General features: G+C 42.2%; 1 non-coding gene across 1 annotated transcript; it reads right to left on the minus strand.

The window, feature by feature from the left end:
- Positions 1-14,827: 14,827 nt before the first annotated feature.
- LOC145573557 (small nucleolar RNA R71) lies at positions 14,828-14,933 on the minus strand. The gene has a single exon (XR_014097544.1). It is a non-coding gene; the product is annotated as a small nucleolar RNA R71 (small nucleolar RNA).
- Positions 14,934-15,176: the final 243 nt, after the last annotated feature.

The following is a 15,176-nucleotide window of genomic DNA, read 5'->3' on the forward strand; positions in this document are numbered from 1 at the left end:
CAAAGCCACCCTTGGATTTTCTCCCATTCTTGCTTGATCTTTTTGTTGTGGTTCTTCTTCACTTGAAATGCTAGGGCTCAAAGATCGTCTAGCACCCCTCAACCTTGCAATAGTTCTCTCAATTCCCGGATCAAATGGCACTAGTGCATTACCACGTGCTCTTTGCATAAAATCTCAAAAGAAATGGTTGGTAGCACGGCTACAAGTGTAGCCTAAAATAAACTTTTTGTATTTTCAATGAAAGGTGAAATAGACTCAACAACTATAACAAAGCACCAATATCACTCCCCGGCAACGGTGCCAATTTTGACAAGAGGAAAATGTAGGTTGTTATCTACCTTTCCCTAGAGCCAAACCTTATTTATAAACACTCGACCAACCTAATACAAGTATATGGTAAGTCAAGGGTCGAACCCATAGGAATGAGTAGGAACGATGCTATAGCCTATGTCAAGCTAATTTGAAGAATATAAATGGTTGTGGTTGGTAATTAAAGTGTCAAGAAGCCAGAAAAATCAAAGAATTCAATATGCTAAACACTAGGGATATAGGTTCCACATGCAAACTCAATGATTATGCTAATTTATATATCACTCAATCGCTTCAACATCACAAGGGACAAACAATAGTTGCAATAAAAGGAATCCAAAAGCTATCTCCTATAAGCCAAGCTAGGGTTCACTATGAATGGCTAACAAGGAAAATCACAATAAAATTCAATCAATTAAAGCAATTCTCAAATCAAGGGTTCTTGTCGTTGAAATTTGCAATGCAATCTAGATTAATCTTATAGGTTGATCGCTCCTAGTTTAATTAATCACATGCACAACTATGTCAACTATCATCAACTAGCAAAAATCATTAATCAAGCATGCTTCCCGTTCTCCCTAGCAACTAATCTACTCACTAATCATGGTGAAATTAAGGAACAAAACCAATTCAATCAAATTCATATTCATTTAAAGCTTAATAAAAAAAAATCAATCAAACAACAAATTCTAAAGCAAGGAATGTAATCTCAAACAAAATTCGAGAAACTAGAAAGAATTGCATTAAAAGTAAATCAAAGGAAAGAAATGTTACAAACTTTCATTGAATTGAAGAAGGAATTTCAATATCCAATTGAAATCTAAGATCAAATTCAAGTACAAACAAGAAAATCTTAAGCTTCTCTCTCTACTTTCTTTCTCTACTATTTCTGGAAGATTATGTCTAAAGTACAAAAGTTCAGTCGTCATAAAAAAGAAAGTCAAAAGCTATAAATAGAAAAATCGAGCGAAGGGGGCTGCACAAGGCCGTGCGCACGCACCCACCAGCCGTGCGCGCGCACATCTGGGTCTATGCGCATGCACCCCTGCGCCACGCGCGCACCCTTGTGTGGTGCACGAGGCCTTGGCTCCTTCGCTTTGCTTCATCAAACTCCGCGCTCACGAGCATCCCCATCATCAGTGCATTCGAGATGATGCCCGCGAGCAAGGCAGTCCCAAAATGAGCTAATTGACTTGATTATTCACCTACAAAACACAAATAAAGCAAAGAGAGAAAGCATAACAAAATAAAACTAAAACTAAAACTATGAATTATCAACTAAAAATATGAAAAACTCGTAAAAACTAATAGAGAACCAAAGTGAATTATAAAAATGGAAAATCAAATAAAATTAAGAAAGTTGAATTAAAATGATGAAATAAAATAAAGAAAATGAACCTAAATCTTATTCTTTTGAGCGTCATAAACGACGCTCATCACATGGACATAGGTACCCCAAACCGAGTGATATTGTTCTTCCATATTAAGGAGATGACATCCTTTGTCTTGATGCCTTTGACCGCCTTTGCGTCCACCCACTTGGTGAAATAATCCACAGCCACAAGAATATAACGCTTTCCGCCTGGTATTGGCGTATACAGGACTAGAATGTCCATGCCCTATTTAGCAAACGAGACTGGGCTGTGGATTGCCGTCAGGTCAGTAGTCGACCGATGGATTTGCTTGTCAAATCTTTGACACTTGTCACAATTTCTAACAAATTCCATGGCATTTGACTCAAGAGTGGGCCAGAATTAATGCCGCTTGGCTCTGACGGCTAGGGATCTTCCGCCTGAGTGAGAGGCGCAGTATCCCGCATGCAACTCTTCGAGAACTTCTTTCCCCTTTTCCAAGGTAACACACTTCAGTAAGGGGTTTAGAAAACCCGCCTTGAAGAGCTCTCCTTCTCTTATCTCGAAGTTTCCTGCACGCTTCTTCAACACGGCTGCCTCGTGGGGTAAATCAGGGAACGTGCCGTCTACGAGATACGCCCGGATGCCATCCATCCAAGTAGAACTTCGGTCCAGAATTCCAATGCGCTCGTCATCAGATATGCTTCGCTTTTCTATTACTTCCCAAAAGACTGACCTAGGCGTATCGTAGGAGGCGGAGGATGCCAACTTAGACAGAGCATCCGCCTGGTTGTTTTCAGACCAGGGCACTTGACTTAGATGAAATTGTTCAAGTGTCCCAGCTTCAGCCTTGACCGCCTGCAAATATTTGATCATGACCGGATGGGTGGCTTCATCCGCACCATGGTATTAGCTAACGACCAACTGAGAGTAAGAGCAGACATTAATTTTTGTTACCCCTGCCGCCTTACACATGTGGATATAGGCTAGTAAGGCTTCATATTCCGCCTTGTTGTTTGAGAATTGGAACTTTAACCGTAGTGCATACTCATATTTATCTCTTTCCAGAGATTGACAGATAATGCCTGCTCCACAGCCGTTCATAGTAGAGCTCCCGTCTACATGCACCTTCCAAACCTAATCAAGGTTATCCGGAGCAACCGGCCTTGTCATTTCGACAATGAAGTCAGCAAACTCCTGACCCTTCACTGCCTTTCTTGGTTCGTAAGCGATTTCAAGACTTTACATTTCAATACCCCATTTGAGCATTCTGCCGGGTGAGTCCAAGGTTGTTATTGGCCGCTTGAGGGGTTGATCTGTGTAGATCACCACTGGATGTGCCAAGAAGTATGGTTTTAACTTCTTGACAACCATGTAAAGAGCAAGGCCAAATTTTTCAACCATGGGGTACCGGAGTTCAGCATTTTTGAGCACATGGCTAATGAAATAGACCGGGAGCTGATTGCCGTCTCTCTCAGCAAGGAGAACAACACTAAGGGCATGATCTGAGACGGCTAGGTACATATAGAGCATCTCCTTTGGCAGAGGGCTAACAAGCCTTTGCAAGGCCGCCTCAGCATCATCTCCCCATTAAAATCTAGTCTTCTTCCTGATTGCTTAGAAGAAGTAAAGGCATTTGTCACCTGACCGGCTGAGGAATCTTCCAAGTGCAGCCAGACAACCGGTAAGCCTATGAGATTCCTTGACAGAGCGGGGTGACTTCATGTCAATCACCGCCCGTATTTTCTCGGGGTTAGCCTCTATCCCCCTTTGGTCAATCAGGAATCCGAGAAACTTCCTAGACTCAACACCAAAAATACACTTTTTGGGATTTAACATGACCTTATGCCGCCTTAGAGTGGTGAGGGTTCTCGGAGATCGGCAAGATGATTCGTCTACAGCTTGGATTTGACTATCATGTCATCAATGTACGCCTCTACATTCCTTCCAATCTGATGAATGAATACTGTATTAATCATCCGTTGGAAAGTAGCCGGCGCGTTCTTCAAGCCAAATGGTATCACCGTATAAAAGAATAACCCCTGATCAGTGATGAAGACCGTCTTCTCTTGATCTTTTTTCCACAGGGGTATCTGATGGAAGCCGGAGTAGGCATCCATAAAACTCATCAAGGAATGCCCGGCTGTAGAGTCGACTGGACTGTCGATCTTTGGAAGCGGGTAACTATCCTTTGGACATGCCTTCTTAAGGTTTGTGTAATCAACACACATACGCCAGGTACCATTCGGCTTCTTTACAAGCACCACGTTCGTAACCCAGTCAGGGAAGTTACATGGCCGAATGAACCCAACGTCTAACAGCTTTTTAACTTCAGCAGCTGCCGCTTGACTTCTTTCCTCGCCGTGATTTCTTTTCTTTTGCCGGATAAGCTTCTTTTTTGGATCCACGGCGAGTTTCTGGACAGCGAGATCCGGGCTAATGCCTGGCATCTCCTCCACTTAAAAGGCAAAGATGTGTTCACCAAGCCTGCCCCAAGATGTGTTTGAATTCCTTCAGTAGATGGTGCAAGTCTACACCAAGCCTTTCAAAGGCAGCTGTCCCCACGTTAATAGTTCACTCTAGGCGGCTGTCATCTAGAGGAATATTGATGTGTTCACCAGCCGGCTAGGGACGGAGATCGTCTGACCGCTCCCCGGTCGGTGATTGATATTTCGTCTCCTTCTTCACCTCCACTAGCTTTTCAGTTTTTCTTTTCTTTGCGGCTGCAGGTGAATCGTCAAGGTCTATTGGCTCCTTAAGATGACCGGTTGCAGCATCAGTGGGCTTAACGTATGAGAGATAGCACTCTTTTGCCGTCTTCTGATCCCCGTTGAGGGAGCCGATAGTGCCATCATCCCTTTCATACTTGAGAAGCATGAGGGCTGGGATTATGACGGCCTTGCACTCCTTCAGAGTGACTCGGCCAAGAATGATGTTGTAGGCGGTCAGTTCTTTAACCACCAGGAACCGGACGACCATGTGCCGCCCTTGTCCTTTCTCCCCTCGCCGGATGGGAATGTCAATTTGTCCGACTGGGTGCACGACTCCTCCCCAAAAGAGAACTAATGGGTAGGAGACGTCGCGCAGACCGTCCCGCTTGTAATTAAGCCGGGACAGACACTTGTAGCTGATGAGATCAGAGGAGCTACCCGTGTCGATGAGGATCCGACCAACCAGCTGGTTGGCGACCTTGCATTCAATGACGACTGGGTCATCATGCGGTCGGCGAACTTTGCCCCGATCCTTCTCAGTGATGAGGACGTCTGGGAATGTTCCACTTGAGGACGCCTGTCCATCATCAACCGAGTTAATCATCCTCTTCAAATGATCCTTGGTGCCCCGAATGGTCGGGCCACCACTTGCGAATTCGCCTGCTATAGTGTAGACCGAATCCTTGTCGGTATCCGTAATACTAGTAGGCTGGACAATTTTTTACGACTGCCCCGGATTCGTCTTAGAAGCCACTTTGGACTTCAAGACATAAGACTTCAGCCAGACGAACCAACGTCCGCTTGAGCCTATAACAGTCATTGGTGTCATGGCACACCTCCTAATGGAAGTGGCAGAATTTATTCTTGTTCCGAGACTGAACGCAACTCTTCATAGGATTCGGCTTCTCAATAGTCAGCCGGTCCTTCACCTCTATAAAGATGGTGTAACAGTCTTTATTGAATTCATACCGCGAGACATACGGTTTGAATTCCTTCTTCTTTTTAGACGGCTAATCAGGTTCCTCAACCGCACAGACTCCTTTTCTCTTTTTGCTCTCTGCAGCTTTCTGAGCCGGCTGAGCAGACTGACTCTTCTTTTTCCTGTCGGACTTCTTAGAGTCCGATTGGTAGCTGGACGAGCAGAGGTCGGTGGCTTAAATAAAGCTCTCTGCCTCTATCGACGCCTCTTGAAGGGTGAAGAACCTCTTTCGGACAAGGTCAAACTTAAAGGTTGACCCGTCCTTCAGACCCTTGAAGAAGTCTATATAGGCTACCTCGTGAGACAACCCCTAGATTTGAATCCTCACCAGGTTGAACCGCCTGACATAGGAGTGAAGCCCTTCTCTATCTCCCTGCCGGATGGTACTCAAGTCAAGACTTGTTTTCTTGGCAGGGATGTTCATTGAGAAGTTGGAGGCACACAGGAAGACAAGCTTCCTTAAGCTGTCGATACATCCGGCAGGCAGGTTGCCAAACCATTGTTGGGCAATGCCCTTCAATGTAGTTGGGAAGCACCGGCACCACATAGCATCCTCCAGGCCCTGCATGTGCATGAGGTTGGAGTAGGCCATGAGGTGGTCCTCCGGGTTGGTAGTACCGTCATAAGCACCCACCAGCACATTCTTAACCTTGGTCGGCTGTGCGGCCTCGTTTATCTCCTTGGTGAAGGAAGAAGTCTATTCACCAAGTTTGAGCAGACGGAGTTGCCAGTCCAAAGGCTGGACGTTATATGTCGCCTGACCCCCAAAGAGGGCCGGCTGCATGAAGTGAGAAGAATATGGACCGTAGACCACAAGGGGTACATACGGTGCATTCCCAATCATTTGAGAGCCAGAATCCTATGAAGAGTTGTATGGCTCTCATGCAAGGATTGAATATTCCCTACAAATGTATTTTTGATGCTGTCTGGAAAGCTCGAAGTACAGGCTGACTCAGACAGCTGTTGACTTTTCTTGCACTCGATGATTTGCCGAGCATCAGGGATATATTTCTTGCTATCCACCGGTTGATTCTCCCGGCGGGGATTCCTTAGACCCTTATAGGGCAGAAGGATCTTGGACCAATCAAGGGTCGCGGCTGCCTTGTCTTTTGGATGGGGAGTTGGTTGCCTGTCCCTGATTGGCTTCTTCCTCGCAGTTCGAGGAGACTTCTTGGACGGCTGACCCTTACTAGAGCTAGCCGTTTTCTTTTCGATCAGGTCCTTGATCTCACCCTTGAAACTCGTCATGAATATCATGAGCTCGTCTCTGGTGACTAGAGCCTAACCTCTTGCCGACTGGGTTTACCCTTCCGGCTGACCAGGGGGCCTACTAGTACCCGCCTGGCTTTCACCGCGTTCCAGTGTCTCTCTGGGACAGACGCGCTTAGTGATGAGAGAGGCATCTTTTGCTATGTACGTTTCAACTTAAGGATCATCATCCTCATCATTTGTAAAGACCTCCAGCTGGTTAGCCTTGGGGTCAGGAGGCGATACAGACTCTTGAACCATCCTTGAGGTACTCTCCCCACAGACGGCGCCAAATATTTTGGGTACTTTTGTCCCTCGGGAGAGTTACAGCTCGAGGACTGATCCGACTACGCCTGTATCTACAAAACAATGGAGACTCCGGGTGTTTGGAGCTCCGCCTCCGACGGTCAAGTTAGCACTTGAATTTATGTAGGAGAAGATGAGGAAAAATGAAACATATGATCTTCTCGGATTCCGAGATTAGGTGCTTCTCTGACGTGAGAGAATGTAGGGTCTGCTGTAATAATTAATTCATGTCCTGAAAAATGGGGGAATCTCCCTATTTCTAGGGTAATGGGGAAATGTGCCCCTGATTAGGTCACTCTGACCTAGCTCTGCTAGGCTGCGCCGTATTACGTCTTTCTCGGGATTTGGGCCCTTGAGGCCGCTTTTTTCTCCCAAGGCTCTAGGAGGGACATGTGTCAAATGGAGACTGGTCCAATTCGGACTAACCAAAGTACGACACGTGTCAGGACTTGATTGGCCCACATGGCATGGGTAAAATTACCCAAAACATATTCCTTTTGCTCGTGCATGAGAACTATACGCAAGTTCCTTTGCCAATCAAGAAAATTTGGCCCACTTAACTTCTCCTTGTCGAGAATTAAGCGCAACGAGAATTGGTTGTTTGAGTTATTTGCAGACATTGTTCTACAATTGAAAGAATTTAAAATGAAAAATTATTCATAATACTTAAATAAGATTGAAATCATGCATATTTATCAAACTTATTTGAACGTCTTATTCACACATTAAAATTGTCCCCATTTGGTGAGAATAAGTCGGTTCCAAGTTCCAAAGAATCAATGAGTAGTTAAGCATGCTTTGGCTTGTCTTAACACTCAATATTCTAAGGTAAGCAATTCTTTGCTAATGGCTCCAAGCCACTCTTGGCTAGATAAATCCTCGCATCTAATGCTCTTTCAACAATTTATCCACTTTGCCACGACATGTTAGGACTCCATCACTCATATCGTTGAGTATAACCAAAACCAACATGCATACCGGTATGCCTTAAGTTTCCTAGGAGTAATAGTGATGCCTCTCTTTGGCGTAGCCCATCACTCTTCTCAATAAATCGGTAAGTGTTGTTTTGGAATGGTAAATTTTACTCAATATTTTAAGGACCTAAGGTTTCTATGGTGGTTGATTTAAGTGAACTTAATTAATCATTGCAACATTCGAAATCCTAACCATGCATCTATCATATTATTCATATATATAATCATAAATATACATATCAAAAACATAAGTAAATAATGCATTTGGCAACTAGCATGAACCCTTGAGTCTTCAAGTCTTCAAGGGTCTTCTTTTACAACTTCATGGCTTCGTCTTCCAAGAACCTCCGTCTTCAAGACATAACCAAAATAACGCAAATACTAGTATCTACGATTCGGACTAATCTAAATATTAAAGTACAAAAATACTCAACAGTTCGCATGTATTTAGATTTACAAAAATACATGATGGAACGCAGTCCGTATTTTCTATCCTAATCGGGTCCCTTTAGTTTCCATTTAATAACACCGGTGAGAGAATATACATTCCATTCATCCATTCACTATATGTGAATGAACCATGCATTTTACAACGATAATAAAGTAACAATGCACAAACACGCGTAAACTAGTAACTAATTTAAGTGCTTAATCCGATTAACGTGACTAATTATAACTAGTCAAAGTTGTTTAACCAATTATGTGATTAAGCGCAATCAAAATTGAAGCTCCCACTAAATTCCGCATTCATCTTAATTAATCCAATTAATTAAGCCGTTAAACCCAAAATTTTGCCAAAATAAAATTTTGCAATTGCCGGTCAAAACCGAGGCCTAGCCTCCAAAATTTATTAAAATAATTTAAATATAATTAAAATAATTAAAATTGGCAAAACGCAAAATTAGCATAGCCCTAAAACCCTAAAGTCCCTTACATTAAGCCTTTCGGCATGGTGTATTACACACTGGGGCATGGGTGCCTAGTGAGGGGTCGTGCGCACAGCCGTGGCCCGAGCTAAGCGTCGCACCCATAGCCTAAAGCATCGCATACGCGTAGTGCTCTCTACGGGGCGTGCTTGCGACACGTGGCCACGAACGCCACTCGAGCTTGCAGCTGTGCGCGCACCATGCCGCAAGCAAGCAGCACACTTGCACACACCCAGCCACCCCTATGCACCAAGTAGCGCTCCATACGCACATCAGCAGCCAACAACGCACGCACAGCCGCATCATGCTGCTGCTGTTGCCTTGCTACGTACCAGTCACGCACATGAGTGGCGCACGCACCAAGCGCAGCCAACCCCTTGGTAGCCACATGTGGGCTGCTGTACAGCCCGGCTGGCCGAGGGTGGTCTAGCCTTGGTTTGTGTGCTATACTCTCGGGATTAATTCCGAATTTTTTGCGTGACTTAATTAATTAATTCCAAATTAATTTAGAATTAATTTAATGAGCAAAATCAAAAATATAATAATTCCAACTTAATAAATTCATTCAAGTGCACAAAACCAATATTATTTCCAAGAACTATTCTTTAAAACAATTGGTTTAACTTGATGCAATAAAATGAATAGGGCTATTCTCAACAATAATTTAACGAACATAAATTAATTATGAGATTTGATAAAATCAAAGAGAGAGTTGGAATTATGAACATAAAATTCAAATAAACATTCCAACTTTAACTTGTGAATCCTTGAAAATTATATCTTCTAATATGAAGATAAATTAAAATTCTATCATAGGATTTAAACTTTATGATTCCAATCAACTTAATAAATGATTAAATCAAAAAGTTCATACATGGAATTTAATAAAAAAAGTTCCAATCACTTAAAATAATTAAAGATTGAATCTTTTGTACTTATGACCCTCAAGAAACAAACTTTTCACACTTAAAGCAATTTATTTGCAATTATGTGAAAATTTGAGCGAACTAATAAACACCAATTACTACCAAGTAATTATGCTCAAAAGTGGTCTAAAATTTCAGAAGTATAAACGAAAGAACCAAAGCATAATCACAATTAATATGCCATTAAGATTCAAGGTTTAAAAGATTTAAAATTTTTCGTCAAAAAATCCCTTGAAACAGGCATTTCTGGGCAGAATTTGGCTTTTTTGCAATTTTGAAAGGGTCAGATTGTTTCAAGAATATTGATTCCACCTAAAATTCACTATTGGGCGAAAATCTGAGTTATAGAGCCAAAGTTCTTAATAAAACGAGATTAAATTAATAAAATCGAGCTGCTAATCTAATTAGCAACATAACCAGAAATTAAATTATTTTTAAACCCTTGAAAATTTTTAGTTACAAAAATAAATGAGCAAGGCTTCGATATTGCTGTTGGGTTTCGATGAGTCCAACTCACTGCGAAACAAAATCCGACCCCATGACCCACTCATAATTAATATAACTAAAATGACATATATAACAAGAAAGTGAGAAAAGACATTCTTACCCTTGCCGTGTGCTTCGCTCTCACTCGGAGCTCTTACTTCAAAGCCAAGTCTTGTAAGCGCAGAGACCTCCTACGATATCCACCTGAAACTCGACCCCGAAAGGTCTCTTACATGGAATTTAGCCAAGTCGGACCAAAACACTACTCGAGTATTAAATGAACTTAAAGGTTTTCTCTCAAGTGGAATGCCTTATGGTGTTTCTACTCAAGAGATTTTCTCCAAATCCCAAGGTGGGTATTTATAGAGAATGTCATGAGAGAATTCCACTCTCCCATCAACGTGGGAGAGTTGGTAAAATCAATTTTCCCTTTTTATTTTATAATAAAAAATAAAAGAAAATACCAAACAACTAATTAATCAACAAGTGGCATTCTAAGAGGAGAGGTTAGGTAAGGACCACAAGGGGGGGGGGGGCGACAAAACATGATCCCGAAGGGTCCCAAGAACCACCTCTCACATCTCTTGACTACAATGAATGGCTTCCACGTGGCAGGGAATTCCTTGGCACTCAAGCAGCCATGCTGTCGCTTGGTGCGTGCGGCTAGGCCTGCTGCTGGGCGCACGCATGTGTGGCAGTGCTGCTGCTTTGGCCCAGTACGCCACGCATGCTTGGGAGCTGCTGGCCGAGGGCACTGCGCGCCACACACTGCTAATAGTGCTAGCACGCTAGCGTGCTGCTAGCAAGCTAGCACTGCTAGCTTGATGCTGTTGCTGCTCATGCATGCTAGCACAGCTTGCTAGCCATGTGCTAGCAGCACTTCTAGTAGTGGTACGCTAGCATGTTGCAGCACCGACTAGCCAGCCTAGGCTCGGTTTGGTGCGCTTACTAGCCACCTTGCTATACCAAGTGCCCCTAGCACTCAGTTTTCTCGGGGCATTCCGATGCTAGGGGTATTTTGGTAAATTGATGATTAATTATTGATTTTACCGTCTCGTCTTTTTTTAATTCGACCTGACTTGCGACGCTCGGTTTTGACGTTCCTAGCTCGATTTCCGACGTCTAAATATTCGTCATGTCGGATCGTTAATTGCTTGGGTGTGACCCGAAGGGTTCAGTTAAGATTAAGTTGTAATATTAATTATAGATTAATATTGCTGATCGGAAGCGGCCCCCAACTAAGAATTCCGATCACTTGACCCTACTGAATAATTAGCTTTATAATAATTCCGAACCCTCTATCGGAATAATACACTTGTTCGGAGGACACCATTCCTATCAAAAATAGAGATAACCTTAACATCACAATACATAATTGGCAACGTACAACAGCATATAATGTAATTACATATGTAATGAGACATGAAATTAAGGTTAACAATGCAGAAATTAAACAGAATTTGAAACATATGGACAGTAAATACCTGATTTCTCATTAAGGGCATCAATTCGAGACTGTACATTCTCTTGGACCTCAAGCATAACAACATCAATGAAGATATCCGGCCTCATGCGCTTAAGCATTTCTTGCACAGTTATGCTCTCACGCATGACAGCTTCAAAGGATGAAGCGTAATGATTTCCTTTACCGTCTTCCTCATAATCATCTTTAAACTCTACTTCCTTTTCAGGCTATTGCTTTTGAACAGGGGCACGCGGTACCTCTTTATTTACCCACTTTTCCTCTTCGATATCATATATGTAACCAAAAGCATTATGAATTGTACTTTTATCAAATGGTTTTTTTGGTCTAGTTTCCATCACTTCATCTGATAAATCGACACCAAATCTCTCAAAAACCTTGGTCAACCACATACCATAAGGAAGGAACAACCCTTCGTTTGTTCCCTTTTGAACTGTAATCATTTGATCAATCACCATCCTCGGCATATTCTTCTTCACAGCGGCGAGGACAAAGTACATCACTAACATGTCTTGGTATGTTAAGGAGGACAGTCTCCCTTTTCGCATATTGAAGGACTTGAAGAGAATCAAATGCAGAAGACGAGTTTGTAGTGGTAGTTCATACACTTCTGGCTTTTTATCTCTACTAGAATCATCTCCCATAAGCACAAGATTGAGGCATTTCTCAACATCAAATTCCTTTTGTGTACTCCATTTTTTCCTAGGGAGCTTAGCATGCACCCCTTGTTTGGGAATTTTCAAGATGCTGCTCAAGGTAGCTTTATCCAATGTTGTCTCCTTCCCCTTCACCCAAGTGTATCTTATTCCATCTTTTTTGTTTGCATGATTGAAGTGAGTGTAGAACTGTCGAACAAGATCGGGGTATACGGGCTTATTTTCTTTAAGCAAGTTGTCCCATCCTTAAAATTTAAACCACTTTCTTAAAAAACAAGCATGGGCTAAGTCAAGGGGATTAAAGTCTACTGATGAGTTTAATTTATGGCACTCATTTAGCTTCTTTTAGGATAATTTTTCTTTACTTTTGCATCTCTTTTGTGTCCTTTTCTCTAGTTTTACTTGTATTTTCTCTACTTTGCATTTTCTTTAGTAGCTTTCTTTTTTTCTTGCTTTTCTTAGTTTATTTTGCATTTTCTTCTTTACTTGTTTTCTTTTCTTTGATTCTAGGAAGTTGGTGATGTTCGAGAAGCACATTGGCGTTCTCTCGTGGTATTCAAGGCGAAAGATGTGTCTCGGTTCTCCCTCTTGAAGCTCAAAAGAAAAGGTGTGCAAGAGTCAACTCTTCAAGGCTGCGCTCTTATGTCGCGTGGACATGAAAAGACGGTGTTGAACCCACTGTAATGGCTTCAAGAACTGCATTAGCATCATGCGTCATCCTGAGCGCACGGGGGCATCTTCGAGCACACCCAAGCATATCCCCTGCTCCTAGTGCACGGCCGTGCGCAAGGGAGGAGCGGCCGTGCAGTTGGCTAGCGAGGCCCCGCAGCTGTCAGGAGCGGCCACGCCTCTCTCCTCCCCTTGTTTCCACATCCATTTTGTTGCGGCCGCGCTTAGGAGTGAGAAGCCGCGCCTTTTGAGGTCTCTTTTGGACGTCCAAGTAACTTCTTCTTGGTTAGTTTTACTATATATAGATTTCGTTCATTTCTAGAGGGAGAATAATCCTTGCTTTAGAATAGAATTGATTTTGATTAGAATTTTAGAGAGAGAAGCTCTTGATTTTGTGATATTGTTCTTAGATTTTAGAGAGATAAACTTGGCGTTTGATGATTGTGATATTGTGATTCTCATTCCTCTTTGGCATTGCTCAAAGTTTTGTAAGAATCCTTTGTTTTTCAATGCAATTTTATGTTTGATTTTGATATATTGTTGAATTTCTATTGTTTAGTTTGATTTTGATGGTTGATATTTAGATTGTAATGTTGATGATGAGATTGATGACTACTTTTGTTATGCTTTTCAATTTTACCATGAGTAATGAGTAGTTCCTTTGCTAGGGAATGTGGTGAAGCATGTATTGGTGATAATCTATAGCTAATTTGGGGTTTTTGATTGATTTGTTGATGTGATTAAATTTGGTTGATCTTGATTTGCAATTTTCCTTTGAAGTCATTTGTAGAGACATCTAGCTTGACCCTAGGAAATAGCTTCTTGAGTGATTTTGATTGTAAAAGTCGTTTCCCTCACATTGCTAAATTGATCAAATTCCCTCGAATCAGCAAGTTTATCATTAGTGCATGTGGATCTTAAATTCCCTAGTGTTTTGATATTTGAATTTCATTTGTTGATTGAATTGAGTTAGATAGCATAGACCTAGACCAACCCATTTTTTAAAGATTTCGGAATAACTTAGCTTAGACCTTAGCAATACCGCTTTCCCATGGGTTCGACCTGGACTTGCCCCTAAACCTAGGGTTGGGATTAGTTTTACAAATTTTGTTTTGATCGGGAAATCTAGTTTCCAGCGACCTAGGTTTTATCCTAGTGTCAAAAAATGGCGACGTTGTCGGGGAAGGCATGGTGATTTCTATTGTTGATTGAGTCTATTCCATCTTATTTGAAAAATATAAAAAGATTTTCTTCCTTTTAGGCTACATTTGTAGCCGTGCTATCGATATTTTTCTTTGAGTTTTTGTATGCGTAGGGCCCGAGATCAAAATTTAGTGCCATTTGATCCGAAAATTGAGAGGACCATAACAAGGATAAGGGTTGCCAGTCGTTCCTCATGTCTAAGTCCCCCAAGAGAGGAAATCCCTCAAGAAGAAGAAGGAGACGAACGAGAAAGCATTGGTGGTAATCCGAGAGTAGCATTGAAGGAGTTGGGAACTCCCGGAGCTTATAGGTTTGAAAGTGGGATTGTTCTTCCTACGACACCAGCAAATGATTTTGAGATAAGACCGGTGATGATCACTTTGATAGAGTGGTGTCAATAAAGTGGTGCAAAGCATGAGATTCCCCTTAATCATCTTAAGGAATTTGAGAGTTTATTCGAATTGAACTTTTCCCTTTCCCTCTTATTGGACGTGCCTTAGAGAGGTTAGATAAGGAGGTGAAGCCAAACTCTTTGAGAACATGGGATGAAGTGACTAAGGAGTTTCTATCTCGGTTTTATCCATAAAAGAAGACGGCCGAAGCAAGATCTCTCATTCAAAGCTTCAAGCAAAAGTCGAATGAAAGTCTTTGTGAGGCATGGGAAAGGTATAAGGAGTACCAAAGAGAGTTCCCACACCATGGGATTCCTACCTATCAAATCAGTCAAATCTTCTATGGAGGTTTAAGTCCTCAAGGCAACTCTTGTTTGGATACCAGTGCCGGAGGCCCTATCATGAACAAAACGGAGGATGAAGTGGTGGACTTAATTGAGGATGTGGTGAGATATCACATGGATTGGCAAGAAGATGAGGGAGATTCAACAAGCAAAAGAGGTTCAACGGTTTATTCAATTGACCATCTCAATGCCATCAACAATTTGTCCTCACA

The sequence above is a fragment of the Chenopodium album genome, chromosome 12, assembly GCF_948465745.1.
Source record: "Chenopodium album chromosome 12, dcCheAlbu1.1, whole genome shotgun sequence".
Classification (NCBI taxonomy): domain Eukaryota; kingdom Viridiplantae; phylum Streptophyta; class Magnoliopsida; order Caryophyllales; family Amaranthaceae; genus Chenopodium; species Chenopodium album.